General features: G+C 39.9%; 2 long non-coding RNA genes across 4 annotated transcripts in view; one reads left to right on the top strand and one right to left on the bottom strand.

The window, feature by feature from the left end:
• The first annotated feature begins 2,923 nt into the window (after positions 1–2,923).
• Positions 2,924–26,785, top strand: part of LOC138761910 (uncharacterized) — a 49,829-nt gene continuing 25,967 nt past the window's right edge. For 2 of the 3 annotated variants that reach the window (XR_011356611.1, XR_011356609.1), the window contains exons 1-2: positions 2,924–3,527; positions 8,818–8,928. This is a non-coding gene — a long non-coding RNA (uncharacterized lncRNA). The remainder of the gene's footprint in view (positions 3,528–8,817; positions 8,929–26,785) is intronic. The other variant, XR_011356610.1, reaches the window with a different exon arrangement.
• Positions 8,166–24,858, bottom strand: LOC138761911 (uncharacterized). The gene is made up of 4 exons (XR_011356612.1): positions 24,722–24,858; positions 14,429–14,579; positions 9,582–9,684; positions 8,166–8,315 (listed from the first exon to the last, which is right to left on the bottom strand). It is a non-coding gene; the product is annotated as an uncharacterized lncRNA (long non-coding RNA).

Genomic DNA, 26,785 nt, shown 5'->3' with positions numbered 1-26,785 from the left:
GGTTGAGATTGACTATGTACCAAATTTAAATTTATGTTTGGCTTTAGCTGTTTCTAAAAAATGTTTAGCTATTACATGAAAATTTGATTTGATTTTAGGCATGAAAAGATGGCATATTGAAATGAAATCCTGAATTCCTTTAGAAATGATAACGTATAATTTGAAAGATAAATCTTTATTTTGTAAAAGTATGGAGCCCATATTTAAAATCTCTTGGTATTAAAATTTGATCTCCCGATCTGCTCCAGTGGATGTCTCAGTCTCCGCAGCTAAAAAGTTGATTACGGTTGTTTTTAGTAATTATCTCCTTCTTTCTTTCTTTGTAGGTGGGTAGGTGAGGAGGGAGGGTGTTAGTGGGGTGGGGTTGACTCCCATGTTTTTGAATTTGCTGATCAGTTTTGAGGGGATCATGGTGTTAAATGCCAAACTGTAGTCGACAAAGAGCATACATGCATCTTTGCTGTTTAGATGTTCCAGGGATTTGTGTAGTGCCAGTGAGATGGCATCCACCGTAGATCTGTGGCCACGATAGGTGAATTGGAATGGATCCATGTCACTGCTCAGACAGGAGCTGATATGTTTCATCACCAGCCCTTCAAATTGCTTCATCACTGTTGATGTAAGTGCAACTGGTCAATAGTCATTAAGGCAGGTTACTGCGCTCATCTTGGCCACCGGTATGATTAACGTCTGCTTGAAACAGATGGGTACCATGCCCTGCTGGAGTGAGATATTGAAGATATCTGTGAATACCTCTGTAAGTTTATCAGTACAGATCTTTAGCACTCGGCCAGGAACTCCATCCAGAACCATTTAAGTCAGCCTTGAAAAATACATATCAATATTCTAAAGATTTTAACTCAATACTTTGCAAGGCAGAGAGGATTTTGATGTATTTTTATATCCTTGGGAAAATAATCATTTGCTCCCTTCTCAAAGGATTGTGCTCAATGTTAACAGAAAATTTTGCAGAGAATCGTCGTCCAGCACCAGGGCTTGAGATATCAAGGGATGGGATATATTTCACATCTAGCTCATCAGCTTCACATTCTGAAGATGGTACACAAAATTATTGAACACACCTACCATCCTGCATAACACCCTCCATGTTATGTTCCACATAACATCTTTCAGCTGCTCCTATCTGGAAAAAGATACAGGAGTATAAGAACCGGCACCACCATGCTGAGAAGCAGCTTCTTCCTTCGAGCAGTGAGAATGCTGAATGACAAATGAACTGCTCACATTAACCATCCAAGATTCTACTATTTACTAAATAATATTTATTTTAATATCTGTGCATTTGACCTGCATACGAATTATTTATCTATACATCTGTTACGCCCGGTTGTGTGCCTACATGTTTTGCACTGCGGACTGGAGTAGGGTGTTTCATCCATTTGTACTTGTGCAATCAGAAGATATTAAATTTGAACTTGAACTGTCATCCATGTAACTGAATGGCATTTCCAGGCTGTCTGCAAAAGATAAATAACATAATCACCTTCTAAGTGACCTATGAACCCATTTGACCTGGCTTCACCCTATTACATCTATTCCCTTTGTCCTATCCATTAGTCTCCCAACCTGTTGAATACAAAATTACCTTTTCTTTCTCAGCTCTGATGGAGGATCTTCAGTCCGAAACATTAATTTAATTTATCTATCCACAGATTCTGCCAGAACTGTTGAGTGTGTCTGACAGTTTCCGTTTTTATTTCAGCTTTGCAGAATTTATTTTTATTTTGATTAATTCCTCTTCCTCTTATTCAATTGATTTTAAAACTTAGATACAATGAATGAAATTTAAAAGAGTTTGTAACTTATTAATCTCTTTGAAATTACATTTTTGAAATGTATTTAGAAATGTTTGATAGGCCTTTGACTGCACACACTGTCTGCTCTCCAGGTTTGTGTCCTCAGATCCAAAATCAAATCTCCCCTTTCCTCTTATCATATCTAATTAAGCTTTTGTCAGTTGGTGTAGACTTCTCTCTCTCCCGTTCTTTCCCCTTTCTCTGACAAATCTTTATTCAAATGACTGCCTGCTTTTTGCTTAAATTTTGAAGAAGGGCTCAAGCCCAAAAGGTTGGTAATACAGTACGTTTCTGATTATCTGAAATGCTCGGGACCGGACATGTATCAGTTAACTGCACTTTTCGGATAACTGAGAAATGGCTTTCATCAGCCCTGTAGCATCAGCTGAATACTTGTATCGGCTGATCTCCAACACCTCCCCATCACTGTCACTGATCCCCGACACCTCCCCACCACCATCGCCAATCCTGCCCGCGAGCCCAAGGTCTCCGCTCCTGGCCAAGAGGCCGAGACCCTACTTCTTGATGACGCTTCGACAGTGGAGAGCCAAACTGGGCCAGCTTCATGGTGAGGTGTAGAAACCAAGGGCCAATACCCCCCAAATGAGTTATTGTGCCCCCAACCCACCCAATCCAATAATGCCACCACCACCACCCCACCTCCCAGTTGGATGCTGCCCCCCCCCCCCCCCCAGTCCATCCAGCCTTTCAGGATCTCTCTTCCCGGCTGGCTCTGAGCTCTGTTGTTACCAAACTGGCAGTAACAGTGCATCAAAGCCCTGTATGTTCATGTCGCGTGAAATTTTTTTTCTACTTTTGACGTCATGTTGCCGCCAAATTTTTTTTCAGTTAACTGAGAATTTCAGAAGTAGTTTTCAGATAATCAGAAACCTACTATTGTGGTGGATCGCCCACACCACAGGCAAACCAGCTCACGGAGTCGCGGGCAAGTCTGCAGCAGATCTGACTGTGAGAGCTTCAGGTGCAGGGCAAGCCCACAGCTTGGCAGCTGATGTCATAAAGGTCCCAGGAGTCGCAAGCATCAATGGGTTCCAGGGATTTAAATGCGGGTGAGAGTTCTATTAAAGTCAGTTGGTTCAACTCACTTTCGACTCTATGTGGTTCTTTCGCTGGCTGCATGCTTTGTGTAGCAACCCTGTATATCTTTAGCTTCTATGAATGCTGAAAGGGCGGATGAGTTCCACCAGTGTTTCTGAATGTTTTTACCACAATTTGTGTGGCTTGTGTCCTGTACATTATTGTTATTTCTGGTGGGAGTGCACTGTAGATTTACCAGAATTCAAATTAAAGGATGTTTTCAAGATGTTGAGGAGAGCTGGTAGATGTGATAGATCTCCTCACTTCAGTGGAAACCTTTCCCCTGAAGCTGGATGCAGATTTTTTTTTTATTTGAGGGGCTAATTTCGTTAGTTTAAACATTAAATCTCCTTTTTGTAATTTCCAGTTGGTTTCTCTTAACTTGTAGCAAATCACTTACAGCACTGAAGCCACGTTCTACTAAATAAGATGATGGACAATGTATCAATAGTTCCCTGTATAAAGTAGTCGAGTTTGGGTATTTTTTTTTGGATCTCGTTAGACAGCCACATCATGATTTCTTTCACTTTGAACAGAGTTTTCACAGATTCATCATGTTGCAACTCAGATAACTCTGCACTGGATTGCACTGGAATTGCACTGGAACTTCAGGTAAGTCCACCAACAATGGTTGAATTAACCAAGAGGGAAAATCTATTGCCTTTAAATCACAAAATCTATCATTGAAGTTGGTAACCAACATTTTCAAATGGTCAACAATGACGTTCGTAGCAGCATTAGTTACCTCACACTTATTCAACCAATAGAATTGAGTGAAATTTCTTGCAGAAATATTCCATTGGCATAATTCTAGAAGTGTCATGAATCCAAATATTTGTTTTTGCATCAATGAGCATCAACTTGGAGTTGCTTGTTCAATGCACTTAAATGTCTGTCAAATAACTCACATAGGGTTTGCCATCTGCTGTTAGCAAGAGCTTCATTTCAGGTTTGTTCTTAAAAAACTCGCTGAGGAGATCAATCAGTTCCATAAACCTTTTGAAGCAATTTCCCTTTGACGATCACCTTACTTCAGTGTGAAGCAATAATCTCACTTGTTCTACATTTTTATCGACACAAAACGGCTTAAACAGACATTCACATTTGGCATTTGCTTTGATGGCATTAATACACTTGATCACAAAATGTAGTATCTCGTGTAGAACAGAGGAAACTTCCTTGGCAACTAGGTTTTCTCGGTGGATAATACAATGCACAACCAACATGTTTGGATTTTCATCCTTCATTCATTTTAATCATCCTGGTTTTTAACATCTGTCCTGGGTAAACTTGTACCTCTCACTTTGTTTGTTTTAGATTGGTCACAGTGTTTGAGCTACCAAAAGCAAACAGACACACACACCGAGAGCACTTCAGTTTATACAAGTCTTTATTATGAATTCAAAAGCTGATTTCAAACTACAATATGCAAGCCCTTCCCAATTATACTTATCAACGCCTGGATTGGTCCCAACTGCCGAAGCGAGGCAATGACCGCACACGTAGTAGGTTGTCTGGGTGCCGGTAATAGTTTCTCCACCTCTCCTGACCGGGACGTTGGTTGGAATCCAGAAGTTCTTCTTCTTGCTGAGAGATGTTGCCACCTCTCAGAGAGTCTCAAACTTCAGCAGTGGGACCATGGCTTATATTACCCAAAAGTTGTTTACTCATAGCTTATCTCCTTGAATAAATGATTTAATTATCTTCAAGGTCTCCTGACAGTCTGCGACCAACAAAAGAAAACTGCATCTCTGGGCCTCATGGTGAAATTTAGATGTGTCTACTAATTCATATGCATCCCTGGTCCTCATAGTGTAAATTAGATTATGTCTCCCTATTCAACTGCATCCCTGGGCCCCACTGTGGAATTTAGGTTATGTCTTCTGATGCAACTGCATCCTTTCTTGATTAAGTTGGTCTAAATCCTCCATTACACCATCATAGCAGGAGCACCATTTGCAGCACAAGATACCATGTTTCCTTTTGGTATTGATATCAACTGCAGTAGTGGCTGTTTCTAATGATTCACAAAATAAAAATCTCTTCTTAAAACATTTCCTGATCAATATATCTCATGTATGCAAATAACAGAGCCTTGATGTCCTGTACAGTAGATTCATCCAGTTGTATTAAGAACTTTTGTGATTTCAACTTCTCAATAAGCTGTGTTTCAACATTTTCACCTATGTCATCTATTCTGTTGCAGACAGTATTATTACTCAATGGAATTGGTCGGACATCTTTGTCATCCTTTTGCAGAATGTTTTGAAAAATAATGATATTGTGGGTTTAATCAGTTCCTCACCAATCTTATGATTCTTCCCATGTTTTGCTATCAGTAGAGAAATTTTATAGCGAGCTTCAAGGGTACGATTCAGGGCTGTAGTTGGCACAGTGAATAATGAAGTGATTTTTGATCTATTTTCAAACTTCTCTTTCAGTGATTTAAAATATTCCAATTTCGAATTGACATGGTTAGGATGTTTTACCCTCAAATGAGCTTCAAGATGTCCTGCTTTCATTGTTTCATTTGTCAACTTCTGTTGGCATAATAGGCTACAGGGTGTATGTTCATCATGTATAGCAGATATAAACCCAAATTTCAAGATCTCCACTGAATATTGACAAACCTTTTGATTGCTTCATCTGCTCATTTTGACTATAAAACAGCACGAGCTCCTTGAAACAGATTAATGCAACAGCACAAGCTCCCAGAAACAGATTAATCAATATTTTATTATGTTTTAGAATTGAAAAATGTAATAAAATAATGATCAAATCAAAGGAAGAATACTGACCCTAAAAAACACATTAAAAAAACCACTAGTGCGGTTTCTGACATTTTTTTCTCAGAGTGCATCAAAACTGCACTAGCCTTGTGCTTTATTTTCTGGAGTCCCTATTTTTTTCTGAATTTGGTGCCCCCATCAGGCTGGTGCCTGGGGCAGGATGCCCCCCCCCCTCACCCACCCCACCCCCATCAATATGCCAGTGCACAAAGATACATACAGATACAGGTCTCATTCACCATTGAACTGAAAAAGTAAAGGGATGTGGACAGGGACATGATTGTTGAGATCATTTGGAATCCTCATCGCCAATGCAATAACTTGGAATGGATGATAATAAGACTGGTCAGAAAAAGATATAATTAAAATGTTAACCAAGGATAACAGCAGTTAAAATAAGAGAAACAATGGAGAAACAACGGAGAAACATCGAAGAGCAAAAACATATTATGAAAATAGAATGAACAAAGTGATTTTACTTGGAAGTTACTTCAATTGTGTTGTACTGACAGTATTGCCAAGTCACATCTTTCACACCAACATAACGTCCTTATTTTTTCAAACCAATTTTTTAATTATTTCCCAAAATATCCCTAAGCTCCTCCAAAATATTCCCATGCCCCATCGGTTGGATGTATGCCTCAGCTTGAGAATCTATGCGCTAAACTAACCATGCCATCCTTACCACAGAATGTGTATTCATTCATTTCAAGATGATTTGAGTGCAGGGAGCAGGTACCCTGCAAGGATTCCATTCCTTTCATATAATCCCTTTGTCTCTATCATCCATGCTAGATCATCCTGAAGGTCTTTTTCAAAAACTGTAACTTCCCCCCCCCCCACTATTATCAATGCAGCACTCACCTCCATATCCTCCATTACCCACACATCTGCTCTGGCTCCCTCCGACCCCATGAGCATCAAGGACACGATTCCTCTTGTCCTCACTTTCCATCTCTATGGGCCTGTATAACCAACATATCATCCTCGGTCATTTCCACTACCTACTACTTGATCCCACCACAAGACACATCTTTCCCTCTCTGCTTTATGCAGGGAAAGCTCCCTCCATTACTTCCTTGTCCACTCTTCCCATGTGACCATAGGAATTGCTACACTTGCATGCACACTTCCTCCCTCACCACCATTTGGGGCCCTAAACAGTTCTTCCAGGTATGGATCTGCAGGGGGCTGCAGTTATGGTCTCCTTTACATTGGAGAGACTGGATGCAGACTGGAAGATTGCTTTGTTGAGCACCTCGGTTCTGTCCATTTCAAATCCTCACCCTATCCCTGAGCCAACATGTCTGTCCATGGACTATTGCACTTTCAGAATGAGGTCAGCAGCAAATTGGAACAACATCTGCATGTTCTGCTTGGGCACCTTCCAACCAGATGGCATGCGCAATGACTTCTCCAGTTTCAGTTAGTTCACACCCCCCCCCCATCTATCCATATTTCTTCTTTCCTCTAGTTCTCTCTCTCTTTCTTTTTTACTTTCTTTTTTCTCTTTCCCTTTCTCTTTTTTCTTTTCCTTTCTTTCTCTTTCTCTTTCTTTTCTCTCTCTTTCCTTTTCATTCTGTCTCCTTTCCTCCAGCTCTTCATTCACAGAGCCATCTCCTCCCCCGATCAATACTTGCCTTTCCTCTCCCTGTCCTATCTATGTTCAATTATTATCCTTTGTCTGTTGGTCTTTGCTCCTCTCTCCAGCCTTATAATTTAGGTGCTTACCTGATTTTCAATCATACCTTGAAGAAGGGCTCAAACCTGAAAATTCAATTATAGATCTTTACCTCCTGTGGACATTGCAAGACCTGCTGAGTTCCTGCAGCATTTTATGTTTTAAACACATATTAAGGCCATTCTACATGGCCTTGATAAGACCACACTTGGAGTAGTGAGTAGAGTTTTAGTCCCCACATCCAAATAAATGGATATACTTTCTATTAATGGTATGCAAGAAAGATTCACCTGATTCATTCCTGGGATGGCAGGACTATTATGAGGGGAGAGGACAGGTTAAAGAGGCTTAATTAATTGAATTCAGCAGAATAAGATTTTACTGGAGCATATAATATTTTGGTAGGGCATAACAGTTCAATGTTGGAAATCTGTCTGGAAGGTCAAGAAACAAAGGTCATTTCTTCAGGTTGTAGGGTTTAGCATTTAGAACTGAGATCGGGAGAAATGCCTTCAGGCAGAGCGTATGTCAGGTGGAATTCTATTCCTATTAGTTATAAATTTATCCTGCTATTTTTTTATGTTTCATTTTTTTTTGTCAGACCAACAGTTGGACCTATTGTGGTACAAAGTGAAAAAAAAACCATCATTGCAAAGATCAGTTCTGGAGTCACTAATTTCTAAGGAGCTCCAGGGGATGATACTTTACAGAGAGATTACAGCCAATCCTCAAACAGTTTAATTGGATCTGTCTGTCAATTATTAATTTAATTGCACTTTTTTTTAGCTACACCATGCCATCTCCAATAAAAAAGTCCAACAATGATGTAAATCTAGATTTGAAACTGTAAGTCTTGTCCACAGTAAACTTGTCCACAGTAAACTTGTTCACAACAGACATATTTCAGGTCTTTTCCCAGGCACGTTTAGGCTAGAACAACCAAAAACTCAGTTTAAGAATTTTTTAAAGACTCAAATCAAAGTTTCATTTGCTAATGGACAGGCCTTTAAATCTGTATTTATAGAATCATCACAAAGTCATTAAATACAGCTACATTTAAAATGGGTACATTATCATGGTAACAGTGGACAACAAAGACTTTGCTTCTTGAACATTTTTGGGTGTATTTTATAGATTTTCAGCTGCTGATCACGAAATTCACCTTAAAATTTTCCTAACAGGTCCCATTAATTAGATATAATCTATTTGTGTGATTTCCTGTCATATTTTAAGTCGACTGGCACAAATCAAGTAGTTTTGGTCAGTTCAACCATGCCTGGGCATGCACTCAGGTGCTATGCAATTATTGTCTTAGGCCTGGGCATGCTTAGTCAGGATGGATGAAAATAGTCTATGAAAGCAGCTCCCATATACAAATGCTGTGCATCACATTGATATAGATTGAACACACATTGATGTTCATGTTCTTCAGGCAATAACATGGTGAGGGCACTTAACAATAACATTAAATGAGGAAGATTCAATACAGCAGAAATGTCTCACCAATGTTGCAACAGCTGCGATACGTCCTATTGCATTTGTGGTGAGTATATGTTTAAGGTTCACAGACACAACATGACTGCACATACAAAGCCTATGAGCTCTGCTTGGGTGGTAAAATTTGTGAATAAGACTAACCCCAAGCTCTTTATATTTGTTGTGCAAAATGTGCAATCATTAATGTATTTTTTTTCCCCCAAATTCCTACATGATACAGCAAATCTGAAAATATCTTTATGTTCAGCTTGAGGTTGTCTAATCATGATCTGCAATTTATTTTAAGGAAGCAAATCTTTTGAAACAAACTGTTGTCCAGTGTAATACATGTTGCACATCTTCTCATAGATTTCCTTATGTTATTCAGAATGATCATTTAATATTCACACACCATTATCAAATTATATTCATTAAAAGTTATCAATGTTACGACTTAAAATGCCGTTAGCTTAAGAATGTATTGACCAAATAATGGAAGTAGCAATCTTAAAATGAGAATGAACTTGAGGCACTCTATTTTTTGAGTTAAATTTATCTGCTTTTTTGATTGGAAATGAAAGGATGATTTAGTCATTACAGCAGAAACAATTATCAAATTAAGCTGCAGAATGAAGAAGGCATTCAATATCTAATTTACTGCCTTATGAAAATATTGAAGTGTCTTCAGGCAAAATTTGCTTATATTTTTAAAGCACTTACTTGGTAACTCAATCAGACAGCTCACAGGGTGTTTCAGTAGGAAAATGACTCTTACAATTGTATCTTGCCTGCTTGGCAATTAGTTCTATAAGATTTTCATTACCTGGGACATGCAAAGACACAGTTTAATGAATCTTTTAAAGAAGACTTTTAATGGAATAGTTTCAACACCGCAGAAAGTAATTTACAGGAAACAAAACAGTTAGATTTATGTGCTGCTTTATCTTAAAACCATTTCAAAGTATTTCATTTTATGTGAACTTCTTTAGTCTCATTGACTGACAATGAACCATTCTAACTTCCTCACCCGGTCTATCAATTGGATTCCATTGCCTGGTTGCTTAATCAAGCTGTAGCAAATTGATAATAAATTTGGTGTGTCACTTTGAGGTAGCATCTGCTCCGTCAATAAAAGTTTCTATTTCCATCACTGTTACCTCCTCAATTTCTTCCGATCATCAGTTGCTGTAAATCACATCTATTCTTTTGCCAAATCTGAGGTGTTGCCTCTCCCAGCCATGCTTCTTACTTAGTACCATCTATACGAGAGTAACAGTCAAATTTTGTGGAGCAAATTTAGGGGGTTGATTATTACATGCTTATTATTTTTGATCATGCTAAGTCCTGCATTGTGTGAACATGGGGAGATCTGATGGGCAGGAGGGTGAGGTGGGTGTCCAGGACCGGGTGGTAAATCTACGTTCAGGGTGTCAGGAGTTTGGATGTACAGGTGACCAAAGCCTTGGGGGGAGTCCACGGTCGGGGTGTCAGGAGCAAGGATGGGCCTACCGCTGGGTTCTGGGCAAGAATCTGTGATTTGGGCATCGGGCACTCTGATGGGGAGGTGACTGGGGCCTGGGTGATAATCTATGGTCGAGGGTCGAGAGCTCTGGTGGATGGGCAGCCAGGGCCCATATGAGAGTCTGCAGTTGAGGTATTGGGAGCTTCAGAGTCTGGCAGCCAGGGCGAAAAATAGGGGGTCTACTTTTACATACAAAACATGTCAAATACCAGATTTTGGGCCAAAAATATGAGAATCCATTTTTACATGGCATTGACTATTACACACACACACACACACACACACACACACACACACACACACACACACACACACACACACACACACACACACACACACACACACATATATATATATATCTATATATATATATAAAATATATACAGTAAATTTCAGTACATCAAAAACTCTGCTGCCTGTGTTCTGCCACTTTACTTCCTTCTCCTGTTCATGATCATTTATAGTGATGTAGAGGTGCATCTCACCTCCAACAAGCTTTTGAAAGGATGGACTTTACACTCATCATTTATAAGACAATACCAACTTGTGTCTGAAGCATCACACTAACCTCCAAGTGTTCAAGTCAAGTTTATTATCATGTGATTTGCACAAGTACAACCCAACAAAATAGCATTCCCCGGTCCTCAGCACAAAAAAATGCAGACACGCAAGACTCAATACACATACAGACAAACCATATATATGCAGGATAGGTATTCATATATACAATTAAATAAATAAATATTGTTTCATGGATATGAGAGTCTCGGATAGTTAGTGTGAGCAGTTCCTTTGAGCTTTCAGCATTCTCACTGCCTGTGGGAAGAAGCTGGTGGTCTGGCTCTGATACTCCAGTATCACTTTCCCAGTGGAAGCATGTGTGCAGAATGGAAGGGATCCTCAGTGATTTTGTGCACCCTCTTCAGTCAACGATCCCAGTAGATCACATTTTTGCTGAGGAGACCGACTACTGCTGTGTCATCTGAAAACTTGTTGACACTGTTGGAGCTGGATCTGGCGATGCAGCTGTGGGTCAGTAGCATGAACAGAAGTGGGCTGTGCACACAGGCCTCAGTGAGATTTTAGGAAAACTCTAGAAACCATGGACTAATTGCCATTTCCAGGAACCACTTCTCAATAAAGACAGATCTCTGCACTACGTTATTAATTGAAATAAGGGCATATGAAGGTCGAGACAAAGACCTGGTAGAAGGTAGCAGTAGATCCCAGCACCAACCCTTCAGTACACCACTACCTATTGGTTTACAGTAACTTGCGATAAATGAGTACATTTATAAATGGTTCCAACAGAAGCCTCACCAACTGCCTCAGAACTAACAAAACAAGGGTGGAAACAATTCTTGATCCTGAGAAGTCAGTGAAGAAGAAAAAGAAGAAAAAAATTATTTGCATTTTTAACTCTCTCAAAAAGTACTGCAAAATCCAATGTGCAAGTCAAACTGATTGATATCTTCATCTCATCTGTTAGGGACTTCATTTTTGGGAAAATACCTTTCTTTTCTCTGAATCCTTGCTTCTAACTTTAATGTTATAAGATGAAGATTCTCTACTTCAGGTGAAATTCAATGAAATAAGAACAAAAATAAAAATACGAACATACACAAATTAAAATTTTGTTTCAGAGTTCACCAAGGAGACAGACCATGGTGAATGTGAGGTCAGCGTAAAACAGGCTACTGTGCTGGAACACATCAAGGTTAATAAGGAAGAAGTGCTGGATTTTCTTGAAAATATTCTGATAGATAAGTCCCAGGACCATATGAGTTAAACCTCAGGTTGCTACAAGAAGTTTGAGACTTCATTGTAGCAAACTGATGTAAAACTCCACTGTTCATTTTCCAGCTTCTACCAAATATGCAGGGATCTTACATTTAGTTCTCATTGGCAATGAATTTGGTCACTGTCCAGGAAAGCATTTTTTTAAATGAATGTTGTCCCTGATTTGTTTCGTCTTTTCATCCAATGTGAATGGATTTACAACCAGTCATTGCCAGTGTGGCTAGTCAATTGACATAAACCTTTCATGTTCATTTCATGGGAAGCATCAAATACTGTCTCAATGGCAGGAGTATTGATTTATTTTTGGACAGTCAAGATAGTTGCAATTTAAGCACCAGCCTGGTTTTATGGTCGATTAACTCATTGTAAAGCACTAAATTATGCAGACTTGAGGTGCAGAGTTGTATAGATTACATTTAAAGCCCAATTGGAGCCCTGAGAAACAAAGAATGAGCAGAACCTTTCCATTATTAGACTTTGGTACATTTTAATGGCTTTTAATAGACTTATAAAGGAATATTTATTCCATAAATATTATCTGTGACATGTTGGGGATTAGAATACAAAACAGATGAAAGAGGTAAAACAACTAACCCGATGAGCCACAATAGACGCTGTTAAACAGACACTGTGATTGTAGTTTAATACACAAAAGTGCTGGAGAAACTCATGCTCCCCATCCCCTTGCCTCTCCATTCAGAGAGCTATTGCATCCCCCATCACCTCTCATCTTTTTTCTCTTCTGCTCTCCCATCAATATCCACCCATGACCTATTGTATGTACTCTTCTCCTGCCCCTCTCCATCCCGTTTTAGGCAGATGCCTGCCTGCTTTTTGCTCATACCATGATGAAAGACTGAGGCCTGAAACATTGGTTATGTATGATGATGGTAGGGTGGTAGATTTGGTATATATGGATTTTAGTAAGGCATTTGACAAGGTCCACGATAAGAGACTCATTCTGAAAGTCATGAGGCATGGGATCCATGGATTCTTGGCTGTGTGGATTAAAAATTGTCTTACATATAGAAAGCAGAGAGTAGTAGTGGATGGAAAGTATTCTGCCTGGAGGTCAGTGAACAGTGGAATTGCACAGGGATCTGTTCTGGGATCCTTCTCTTTGTGATTTTTATAAATGACCTAGATGAAGAAATGGAAGGATGGGTCAGTTTGCTAAATGATATGAAGGTTGGAATAGATTACAAAAGGATGTAGGCAATATGTAGAGTTTGGTGAAACAGTGGCAGATGGAGTTCAATCTGGATAAGTGTGAGGTGGTGCATTTTTGAAGGTCAAACCTGAAGGCTGAGTACAGAGTTAATGGTTGGATACTTAACAGTGTGGATGAACAGTGGGACCTTGGGGTCCAAATCCATACATCCCTCAAAGTTATTATGAAGGTTGCTAAGAAGACCTATGGGACTCCATTAGTTGAGGAATCGAGTTTAATAGTTGAGAGTTAATGTTGCCACTCTACAAATATCTAGTGCAGTCATTCTCAACCTTTTTCTTTTCACTCACATACCACTTTAAGTAATCCTTGTGCCATCGGTGCTCTGTGATTAGTTGTAGTGGTACACCAATGGCCTACTGCAGGGGGCAACCTCTGTATCTGCAGAAGAGCATGGGGACAAAGCAACACCTGGCTGGCTGTCAATCAGCCAGCCTGAATGGACCAAGCCCCACCCGGTCAAGTGTCAATCACCCTCCGGGATATAAGCCCGAGCCAGCCCTTTTGAAGTCACTCAGAGCTCACAGCAGCACAATTTCGCAGGTGGATCTGGGGAGGTTTAAGTCAAGTAAAGCCTGCTGTACAGTCTTTTGGTTTTGTGTGTTTGCTTCTGACCGACAGCGCACCACATTAGTAAAGGATTGCTTAAGGTGGTAGATGAGTGGGAAGGGAAGGTTGAGAATCACTGCTCTAGACCCAATTGTTACTGAACTATTTTGCTTGAGAAAATTTATTGTTAGCCCATTTCCTTTAGCGTTATGAAACCGTGCACAGAACAAATCAATTAGGTACAATTAAAACAGTGCTTTTCAAACTTTTTCTTTCCACGCGCATCCCACCTTTACTAATCACAGAGCACCTATGGCATAGGTATTACTTGAAATGGTATGTGAATTTAGGGGGTCAGTTTGAAAACCATTGCTCCAGCACTTTCGTGAATTGAGCACAATAGATAATAAGATAAAGGTTCAGCTTAACAGCAACAAAATCACACTGCAGTGAAGGCATCGTGACCTGAAATGTGGACTATTCATTAATCTCCCCAGATGTTGCCTGATGAGTGGAGATTTTCCAGTAGCTTGTTGTTTGCTCCACCATTTACATTCGCTTGAGTCTCCAATAACACCGAGAAAATGACAGAAATTCTCAGCAGGCCAGGATCCATCTGTGGAGGGAGAATTGAATTTAATTGTTTATTGTCATTTGATACCAAGGAAAAAAATAGTAAAGTTTTCTGGTTAATAATTTTTCATCAGACTGTGTTGTTGGTGTAATGTTCTGAATTCAGAGAGGGTTTACCTATTCAGAGAGCCTATTCAGTGAATAGGTTGAATGGAAAACATTAAGTCAAGTCAATTCAAGTCAAATCAATTCAAGTTTATTGTCATCTAATTAAATTATTATTTTGAATTAAAATTTTTTAAATTTGGACGTACAGCACCAGAATAGGCCCTTTCAGCCCATGAGCCCGCGCTGCCCAAATGACCTGCAACCCCCATATGTTTTGAATAGTAGGAAGAAACCAGAGCACGTGGAGGAAATCCATGGAGACCCTGGGGAGAATGTACAAGCTCCTTACAGACAGTACGGGATTCGAACCATGGTCCTGACTGCTGGTGCTATAACAGTATTGCGCTGACTGCCACTGCAACCACGTCACCCTTACAAATACAACCTGACAAAACAATGTTCTCCGGTCCTCAGTGCAAAATATTCAGACACACAACCAGATATAATACACATACAGAAGAACAATACCTATGCAGGACAAGTCTTCATGTATACAAATAAATAAATACATAGATAAATTTTGTTTTGTAAATATGAGAGTCTCGGATGGTTAGTGTGAGGAGTTACTTTGGTCATTCAGCACTCTCACTGCCCATGGCAAGAAACTGTTTCTCAGCCCAGTGATGTTGGCTCTGGTTATGAAGAAAAGCTAGGAGATCAGAAGGAGGTCTCTGCATACATTATGAGAATTAATCTTTCGTAGTTTAATTGCTAATTGGTTTGATGGTCTACATGTAGATTCATGCAGCACCAATATTATAAGATCATTCAATTCCTTGTCATTTTCTCTTTGTGAGGTCATGCCTGGAGTTTTGGTCCTCTCACTGAATAAAAAAAAAATAGCAGCATTAGATACAGTCTAAAGGGGAATGTCCAGATCAATTCCTGGCATGAGAAGGTGGTCCAATCAAGAGAGTCAAGATAGCTTTGCATTTTATTTCTTGGAGATTGGAAGAATGAGGAGTAACCTTATAAAAACATATATGATCCTAAGGGGGTTTGACAGGGTAGCCATCATTATAAAACAAAGGAAGGTCATTTAAAATTGAGGTGCTTAGGAATTTCTTCTTTCATGGGGTAGTGAATCTCCGAAATTCTCTGTCCCAGAGGGATGTGGAGGCTGGATCAATAGAAATATTTAAGGTGGACATAGATCTTAGAGAGATGGAGATATATCATAGAAAGAGCATAATGACACAGAATTGAGGGTGGGTCTTGTTTCAGTCCTGATCGTTGATTGGTGGTCAGGAAAGAGAAGCATGACAGCTAAATCCTGATTATATTTAGTTGTGCTCATTTGCTTTATGCATTCTCCCTCACAATCACTATAATTAGAAGGCCTTTACACAACTTTTATCAATGATTTCTATTCTCTGGTGTTTTTTTTTAATTCACCCAGCAACACGAGGACAACTTCTTCCCCTCTGCCAGCAGATTTCTGAATGGACAATGACCACAGACCCTACCCAATTTCTCTGATTTTTGCACTAATTTATTCATTTTTAAATGTAATTTTATAGCAATATTTTCACTGTGATATGCATGAATATCCATTCACAGTATTGACCAACACCTCCTCTCCTTTTCATTTTTGTCTGCCCTTCCTGAAGATCAGGAAAGAGGTATAGGTGGCACCACCAGGTACAAGAACAGTTGCTACCCCTCCACCCATGAGACTCCTCAACAATAAACTCAATCAGGGACTCATTCAAGAACCCTGACTTGTGCACTTTATTGATTTTGAAAAATTCTCTCAGTATTGCACATTGTTTACTGTTGTTACCTGTTGTGTACAGTTTTTTTTTGCACTACCAATAAGTGGTAATCCTGCATCACCCACAGATAAAAGAATCTTTGGGTTGAATGTGATGTTACGCATGTTCTCTGACAATAAGTCTGAAATCTGAAAATCTGAAACATCGAATATTCTTGGACAAACACAAGATCTGCAGGTGCAGAAATCTTGAGCAAACAATGAGAAGATGAAGGGACTCAGCAGGTCAAACAACATGAGTCTCTCCAGCTTCTAATTGCTGATTATCCTTGGGTATTCAGTTCCCAAACTTTGTCACTCTACAGAAGATTCAATATGCCATTGAATACCCAATTTTACCTCCGTAGGTGCACTATGGCAAGTATCAAGGCCTGGTTTGGAAACCCAAATGCCCAAGAATACAAAAGTCTGCAGCAAGTGTGAAACATAGCCAAGTCCATCGGAGACACAACACCTCCCCCCCCCCATCCATCCATTGAAGACATCCATGCGCGGTGCTGTCTCAAAAATGCAGCTAACATCATAAAGAACTCCTGTCATGCTAGTCACATTTTATTCTTGCTGTGACCTTCAGGCAGGTGGTACAGAAGCCTAAGGTCTAGAACATTTTTCTTCCAACTGCTATCAGGCTTTTGAATCTCCCTGCACTACCCTAGCCATAACATTAATTCTGGATGATTGGAACATTCTTTTTGCATTAACTACAAATGCAATTTTTTTATCGATCCTTTTATCTATATTTCTTGTCTCATGGTGCATTTTAATTTATTACTGTTGTTGTTGGTGTCTCTTACATCCTGTGTAGCTGAAACAATTAAGAATGTTCACATGCATATCAAAATAAACCCTCAGAAACTCATTATAGTATGAAACATATTTCCAGCGAAATTGATATATGAAATGAACAAGTTTCCAAATTGAGGAGATTATATTTCGACCTTTGTAGATGGTTCGACCCTGTCGACTGTCCCACCACTCATGCAGCATGGTGATTTATAAGTGTGATATTATATTTAATATGCATGGAATTCACAATACAAGATTCCTTTTAAAATAATAGAATTATCATAGAAATTGGATCAGAAAAGTGGGTTTCTATTTAGGGGCACTGCATCATCAATTATAAATAATGAATAATCCGTTGTACGCTGGCAAATTATGTAGTGGATGACTGAATTATTACCGCAGGATTTTTGCCATAATTCTCTTTACTTCTTATTCTGCCCTTGATTTTACATCGAATTAACCTTCCCTCTCAATTCTTCCTGGTATTTGGCATTCTTAATTTTTTTTAAACAGTCCACATTCCCCAGATACTCAGTTGTCTTTGTGGTGGTGTTATCATGTCACAATCCCAGAATCTTGCATCATTTGAGTAGATGATGGGAAACATTCCAGATATGCTGAAACACTATTCAATGCTAAACTCTGGAAATCTCGTGTCAACATTCCCATATCAAAACACTGAGCAATAATAGTTCTTCACTGATCTTGATCACAGATGCCACTTAAAATCAGTGATACATTTACAAAAACAAAACATTGCATTAGAAATGTTCCTTTGACTCCTTTCTCCTTTTTAAGAAGACTAATTTGTTTGTTCCAGATATATCCATTTAGATACAGAAATCCTGATAGTCAATACAGAGAAAATTAATAGGGAATCTCAAAAGCTAATCTCACCAATGCTAAAATCAATGCTTTAAACTCCTCAAAGAATATTATTTTTTTAATATTTTTTTCAAAAAAGAAAATTATTATATTTTTCAAATGTAATGCATGAGTCAAGATTTTCTTACAGATTAAAGTAAAACTTAAAGCAAAATATTTATTATGTGACTGTGTTTGCAGACATTGTACAGAAACTAAGTATTTAAATTAGTCAAACTAAAAGCCAGAACTATTAAAATCCCATTGTGGTGGCTGGGAGTTTGAATTCAATTGAATAACTTCCAGATTTTTTTTTTAAAAAGGACTGGCATTGAGAATAGCAATCCTGAAATCCATCTGGAGTAAATTTGTAGATGTGTTGAAGGTAGGATAATGTACAAGGTTGTCATAGGTTGTAACAGGATATAGACAGGATGCAGGATTGGGCAGAGAAGTGGCAGATGCAGGTCAATCTGGAAAAGAGTAAAGTGATGAACTTTGGAAGGTCAAACATGTACATGGTTAATGACAGGATTCTTAGTAGAGGGGAAGGACAGGCAGATCTTGGGGGACCATGTCTATTGATCCTTCAAAGTTGCTGCACATTGATAGGCTGGTTAATAAGGTGTATGATATGCTGGGCTTCATATAGTTCCATAGCTACAAGGTAAATTGCAGCTTTATAAAACTCTGGTTAGGTCACACTTAAAGTTTTGTGTTCATTTCTGGTCTCTTCATTATTGGAAGGATGTGGAAGATGTGGAAACTTAAGGAAGGATGCAGTGGAGATTTACCAGCATGAGGCCTGGATTGAAGAACATATCTTACTTTCTGTGACACCTGTCTGGGAGACGTGTTCTTCTCCCCACGAACTCACCTCCTTCTCTCTGACACAATACACTCTCTCTCCGGGGTCATTCTCTCCCACCCCCATCCCCCCCCACCCCTCTCTCTCTCTCTCTCTCTCTCTCTCTCTCTCTCTCTCTCTCTCTCTCTCTCTCTCTCTCTCTCTCTCTCTCTCTCTCTCTGTGTATAAGATTCTGAGAAGCACCTACTTCCCAGAACAGAATTCTCTTTAATCTTAAGGTGAGTGGAGGAAAATTTCAGGTAGATGTCAGAGGTAGGGTTTTTTTTTTAACACAGAGACAATTGGGTGCCTGGAATGCATTGCCACAGGTGGTGGTGGGGGATGGCACAATTGAAACACTTAAACAATTCTTATGCGAGGCAATAAGAAAAATGGGCTGAGTGGTTGGGAAAAGTTAGAATGATGCTGGAATAGGTGTATATCGATTAGAAAAACATTGTGGGCTGAAGGGCTGGTACTATGATTCTATGGTTCACCGACATTCTTCAGGGAAGGCAATAACCATCCTTAGTTTGACTTTTATGTAGCTCCAGACCTGCCAATTTGGAAGATTCTTAAACACCTTCTGGAATGGTGAGGCAGAGTAATCATGTGAAGCACAATGAGAACAGGCAATAATCTGTGGCCTTGTTCAGTGATGCCTGCATTCTCTGAATGAATAAATATGCATAAACAATGCTGACTTTAACAGCACCCAAGACTGACTGCATCTCTGGATACGCCTTGTTTCTCAGCTCTGACTTTTATCTATTGTTTATTCTTTTTACTACATTTTACTTTATATAGGAAATACATCATTCATCTAGAAAGAGTGTAGAAAGGATTCACAAGGATGTTCTTAGGGCTTGAGTTATAAGGAGAGGTTGGATAGACTGGGGCTTTTCTACCTGAAGAGGAGAAGGCTGAAAGGTAACCTTTTTGAGGTACATAAAACCCTGAGACCCCTAGGTAAGAAAACAGCCATAGTTGTTGTCACGATGCCAAGAAATATAAAACTAGATGACATAAATCTACTACTTCCCCTTGCAGCTTGTTCAATATATCCAACACCCTCTGTGTGGAAAAAGAACTCCAGAAGCCTCTCTTAAATCTTTCCTCTTTCACCTTAAATTTAAGATTTACAAGAGACCTCAGAGGTGGTGGATATATGAAAGGAGCTGCCAGAGGATGTGATAGATGCAGGTATAATTGTAATGTTCAAAAGGCACTTAGACAGGAAACATTTCGAGGGATAATAGCCAAATGTGAGCAAATGAGACTAGATTGGGTTGACAGTTTGATCATTATAGACAATATGGTTTAAAGGGCCTGTTTCTGTGATGTCTATATTTGAGGACAAATGGGCCATTATAACCTCCCAGAAGCTCTTAACTATAGCTGAAGCCTTGCAAAATGTACATTTTGAGATTTGGAATGGGTTTTGGGATCTGAGCTGCATTAGAGTTTAGAAATGACAGCAAAAATATTGATAGCAACATCAATATCTCACCCTAAAAGCAGGAGAGCCTGAAAGTGAACTTGGATGTTGAGACGGTGGTGAAGAAGGTAAATGCAATGCTGGCATTCATTTCAAGAGGGATAGAATATAAGAGCAGGGATGTCATGTTGAGACTTGACAAGGTTCTGGTGAGATCCCATGGAGTACTGTGAGCAGATAAGGGTTCCTCATTTAAGAAAAGATGTGCTGACATTGAAGAGGGTTCAAAGGAGGTTCACTTGAATGATTCCAGAAATAAAAGAGTTATCATATAAGGAACATTTGACAGCTCTTGGCCTGTATTTTGTTGGAATTTAAGTTGGTGGGGGGGGGGGGGGAGGAAATCTAATTGAAACATTTCAAATATTGAAAGACATGGACAGAGTCAATGCACTTTCCCATGTTTGGAGAGTTCAGGACAAAAGGGAACAACTTCAGGACTGAAGGGAGTCTGCTTAGCACAGAGATGCATAAGAATTTCTCCAGTCAGAGTGTGGTAAAACTGTGGGATTTGTTGCCACATGCAGTTGGGGAGGTCAGGTCATTGGGTGAATTTAAGTCAGAGGGTTGGTAGGTTCTTCATTAGCCAGGGGATCAAAGGTTATGGGGATTGGGCTAGGCAGTGGGGCTGAGTGAGGAAATGAATCAGTTCATGATTAACTGGTGGGGCAGACTTGAAGAGCTGAATAGCCTATTTCTACTCCCATGTCCTATGGTCATATGGCCTAATCTTAATGCAAATCCAAAAAGGTCCAGAGGCAGAGTGTCACTGGCTATTCTGGGAAGATTAACTTGCAGTCTTTACTCATTTTAAACTGATTTTCAAGTAGTATCTGGCATTCAGTTGATATTTGATGGGTTAATTTGAAATATCTGTAAGTCAATGCCTGCTGTAGTGACACCAGATCTATCTGTCAGTGACAGTTGAGCATAGATTTTTCAGAGGATAGGGATTGAAAACAAAAGAGAGAATTGTTTAAAATAATTTATTGAATTTTGTGTGTGTGTGCAAACAGAGGAAAGTGATTAAAGATCATCTTTGCCCTCATGTTATTCAACTGGGCTGCACCCATGAAGCCAGCCATAATTTTTGTTATTATAAATGTTTGCATTCTGTGTAAAATTGTTTGGAAGGATTGGAAATTGTCATTAAAATAGATATTGAAGTTTTAGGAACAGTAGCCATTAAATCTAATAAGTTTTCATTGACAAACTGATCTTTTTGATGGATCACCTGAGATTACATTATTTATCTCAGGTGGATAGGAATGATTGCAGGGTAGTATTTAGATCAAGAACAAGTGAATTATTTTTAGTGTTCTAGGAAATTCTTAACCCTCACACTATTAATAAAAAGTGGGTATCACATTGTTGCTTGTAGGCACTTCATATGCTCATGTTGACTATTTTGTCAATTTCCTGTTCCAATGTGACTGGTTCTCTAAAGTTAAAAAAAAAGGTGGTTCTTTCAGAGCTGCTGCAAATAAATGGCCTTTTAAAGGAGCCGATGATGTTTTATTTTAAAATCCGTGACTGGAGGGTCTGGGCCCAAAATGGCACCTGTGTTCAGCAGTGCTTCAAGGGGTGACAGACTCCAGGGAAGAAGAGGACAGGTGCAGGGCACCAGTAATGGGAAGAGCAACCCCGTTTGAGGAGAAGAAGCAGAGGAGATGACCCTGTGGGGTGGTGTGGTGAATATCTGCCAAGCTGCCTGTCTCCCCTCTGACGAGCCTTGCTGTATTAACATTGGCTGTGCATTATCTTTACTGTTAAGGACACTCCTCTTGGATATAACTGTATATGCACCTATTGTCTTTCATTATTGTACCATGAGTTTCTGCTAATAAAAGCCATGATTATTGTTTGACCACATCATCTTTGTCTACTTCATCAACTGGCACTTCAATTTTATTAGCAGAAATGGATGTAGCACTCAAGCCGGAGCGGCTGATAATCGACCAGTCTTCCCCGAGGGCCAGAGAAATTTTCAACCACTGGATTGCTTGTTTCTATTTCCACATGGCTCGAAACAACGTGGTCAATGAGGTGAAGCAGTGGGGCCACCTGAACTCTCTGCTGGGTGAGGTCCCTTTCACCGTAACGCAAGGAGCTACCGCTCTGGCTATAGCCCGGGAATGTCTGACTGCTTACTATGCGGTGCCACGGAATGTGGTGCTTGCTCAACACCAGTTGCTGACTAGACGCCAGAAACCAGGGAAAGTGATGCTGCCTATGCACTGGCTCTCGACTTGCTGGCAAACGAATGTGATGTCAGGGCAGTCAATGTGCAACACCGCAATGCCTTGAAGCTGGATGCTTTTTTCAACAGGATTGACTCCAGTTACATCTGACAGAGGCTGCTGGAGATGGAGCCCTTAACTTCTGACCAGGCCGTCACTCTAGCCAAAACTCTGAGAAGTGCCATGAGGAAATATCCAGGAGTGCTGGAACCTCGAAGGAAAGAAAGGGGCGAACCAGGCGGGGCCAGATCTCTTAGGGGTACAGTGTCAGTGCTCCTGTCTGGGAATTTAACATGAACATAGATGGGGTTAGTATGCAGTAGCTGAACTGTTTGGACAAATGGGTCTGTTTTATGCGCCCGAGTATGGCTCTTCAGCAGCACGGTTCCAGGCTCAGATAAACAGGCTGGCTAGTCCATCACAGTTCCTGATTTCCTAGGAAAGGCAAACATACGTTCATGAGATGTTTGATTTGTGGCAGTACACAATAAAGACCAAATAGAATGTAGTGCCTCAGCCAGCACCTCCTGCCACTGGGTAACAGAGTAACCATGTGTTTTTAAAGCAAGATTAACAGTCTTCCAGACTGTAGTATTAGCCCTTGTCACTGATCAGAAATCTGTAGCCTACATCTTCAGTACTAAACACAAAAGTAAAATCAAGAACGATAAGATGGCACGCTGGCGAATAGAACTCTCAACTTATAATTATGAGATCCAGTACAGAACCAGCAGGTTAAATGATCCCTCTGACACATTGACACGATCTGCTGCCGGTGCTCAGCTGGAGGGGCTAAAAGAGATCCATAGCAGACTGTGCCACCCAGGAGTCACGAGGTTCTTCCACTACATAAGGGATACAACCTTCCTTACTCTCTGGAAGAAGTCAGGAAACTGACTAAAAGCTGTCCTGTTTGCACAGAATGCAAACCGCAATACTTCAAAGCTCCAGAGGCCAATCTCATCAAGGCAACCCGACCTTTTGAGAAGATTGGCTTAGATTTTAAAGGACCGTTACCTTCCAACAACAAAAATGTATATTTCCTTACAGTAATTGATGAATATTCCAGGTTTCCCTTTGCGATACCCTGCCCTGATGTCTCGTCAGGGTCTGTCATTAAGTAACTTGACAGAATTTTCAGCATTTTTGGTTTTCCCAATTACATTCATACCGATAGGTGCTCAGCATTCATGAGCGCTGAACTGCAAGCCCTGCTACGAAAGGGGATTGCTACCAGCCGTACCATGAGCTAGAACCCACAGGGCAATGGGCAGGTCAAAAGGGCTCAAGCTGCAGTCTGGAAGACTGTTAATCTTGCTTTAAAAACACATGGTTACCGATGGCAGGAGGTGCTGCCTGAGGCATTACATTCTATTTGGTCTTTATTGTGTACTGTAACAAATGTATGTATGTACGTATGAGTGTATGCTTGCCTTTCCCAGGAAATCAGGAACTGTGATGGACTGGCCAGCCTGCTTATTTGAGCCTGGAACCATGCTGCTGAAGAGCCACAATCGGGCGTGTAAAACAGACCCCCTAGTCCAACCAGTTCAGCTACTGCATACTAACCCCAACTACGCTCATGTTAAATTCCCAGACGGGAGCACTGACACTGTACCCCTAAGAGATCTAGCCACGCCTGGTTTGCCCCTTTCTCACACCCCTTCTCAGAGTGAGCCTGAGAGATTGGACTCACCCGCCACCACCAGCCTGTGACCCCTAGTAAGCTTTTAGATGGCCATGCTGAGGCTCCACTGCCTCACGCTGGCGAGTCTGGAGCGGGTCCAGAAGTCACTCCTTCCCACACTACAGACCTGTACCAGTTTCCAAGGTTGCAAAGGAGCCATCTGTTTTGAGAAGAAACACCAGAATTCGTAAACAACCTGATAGGATGACATATTCATAAAACATTATATTTCGATTGCTTTCTAGATTCTGGCATATTTTGGCTGTTAGTGTATTCTCGATGCCAAACATGGTATCCATGTATCGCTTGCTTCAGTCTTACCTAGCAACTGTCCTTTTGATTTTAACCCTTCTTCTGCCAGGGGGAGACTGTGGTGAATGTCTGTCAAGCAGCCTGTCTCCCCTCTGGTGAGCCTTGCTGTACTAACATTGGCTGTGCATTATCTCTACTATTAAGGACACTCCTCTTGGGTATAACTGTGTATGCACCTATTGTCTTTCATTATTGTACCATGAGTTTCTGCTAATAAAAGCCATGATTATTGTTTGATCACATCATCTTTGTCTACTTCATCAACTGGCACTTCAGGTGGTTACCATGGCAGCAGACCAATGAGGAGCTCTATATCTGAAGAACACACAGCCCACTGTTTGCAACGAGGAAGGAACCCATGGAGGCTGCAGGCTGCTGGTGTCTTGCGATCCAAGGCATACAAGGCTGTGGACTGCTGGAGACTGGTTCGAGACTGGCTGAAGGGGTATCAGATATCAGAATCGAGATATGAAGGATGCCAAGGGTGGGAAGAGCTCCTGAGGGGCCTTAGGCGCTAAAGGCTTCCTGATAATGTTGGTGGTTTGGATCTGAAGCTCGGGTTGCCAATGTTTGGGACTGAAGCCTATTTGGCTGCAGAGGCTGCGGAAGAGCTGGAGGTGAATCCATTGACACTCAGTGACTCTGAAAGGACTCTTTTTTGCTTCTCTTTCTCTAACTGTAAGGGGCACTAGGCATTTTTTGCTGATTGCATATCCTTACGAGAGTTAAATAACATTTTGTGTAGACAAACATCTATTTTCTTACATGACAATAAAAGTATCTTGAATCTTGAATTGTCCATAAATCTCTTTGAGGAAGGGGCATCAAAATTCCCACATCATTCTTTCTTACATCATATTACTCAATTAAGTATATCTGAAATGAAAATCCTGTATGGTTACCATGAAAATACTAGCTTTCTGTTTAAAGTCGTCTATTACCTTAATAATTTTGAGAAAATGAATTTATAGTCCTTACTGGGTCTTATTTATCTATGATTACATGCCAACCAAAATTTGCTTTCTAAAATGGTTTACCAAGTCCTTTCATATTGGAAAGAAATTAAGTCTGCTATACCTAATAACTTCCAAGTATCACAAACAAATACATAAAAAAGATAATATTTTCAATAATATATAATTCTAACTTCCAGAAATTGATGAAGCAATGTAAATGTTCAAACCCAGGCTATTAAATTTACATCAGTAAAGGCCAGTGTGTTCTGAAACAAATTTAATCAAGTCCATGGTTACGTCCACTCCATTGGCCTTTCCTAATAACTCTTCCAAATGTGAAAATATTTTATCTAATGTTACCACTCGCTATAACATTCCCATTTTAACATTTATCCCTTGTGAATGTATTTGTCAACAGACTTTCCATTTCCATTTTGCTTCATATTCTTGATATCTTGAGCTGTCAAACTTTGAGCAGATGTTCTAATTCTTATAAATTATCAACTTAAATGATATGGATGTTGTCAACTGAAGCCAAATAGTCAAAAGTAGCCTCTTCATAAAGGAACATGGATTCCCAAGTTAGAACTCATCAAAAGAGAGCTTATCAAAATCATACCTGGTGGCCCTGACATGATTGAATACTTTTTGACATGATCCATGACAGTTTTGGCTCTTGCTTTCCCTTCATTGCTGTTTGATGCTCAAGATATATTGACAGCACATTATTAGCCAATAAGTTGAACATGTGATGGGGCTTATGCTTGATAGCAATTTATTACATAGGATTCAAAGACTCAGAAAACAGAGTATTTGAAGAATGAAAAAAAAGGACCTGTAGCATCTTCTCCCAATGAAAACGGAAAAAAATCCAGACAATTGCAGTGCATGGACATAGATAGTGTCAGATACATTGTGTATTAAAAAAAGTCACCCTAGTAATTGATGATATTTTGTTTGCCAAGCAGAGGAATTTCTGTTCTAGCTGGTTGTGACATTGCAACTGCATTTTCTGCTGACTCAGACATCACACCAGATAATGTCAACATATGCATGAAAGACTGTTGTGAAATCACTACATTGTTGTTAAATGGGAACTAATAATGGATGCCTGTAA

This window comes from Narcine bancroftii, chromosome 4 (genome assembly GCF_036971445.1).
Source record: "Narcine bancroftii isolate sNarBan1 chromosome 4, sNarBan1.hap1, whole genome shotgun sequence".
Lineage (NCBI taxonomy): Eukaryota > Metazoa > Chordata > Chondrichthyes > Torpediniformes > Narcinidae > Narcine > Narcine bancroftii.
The sequence above is the reverse complement of the archived record's forward strand: the minus strand, read 5'-3'. Positions and strand labels throughout refer to the sequence as shown.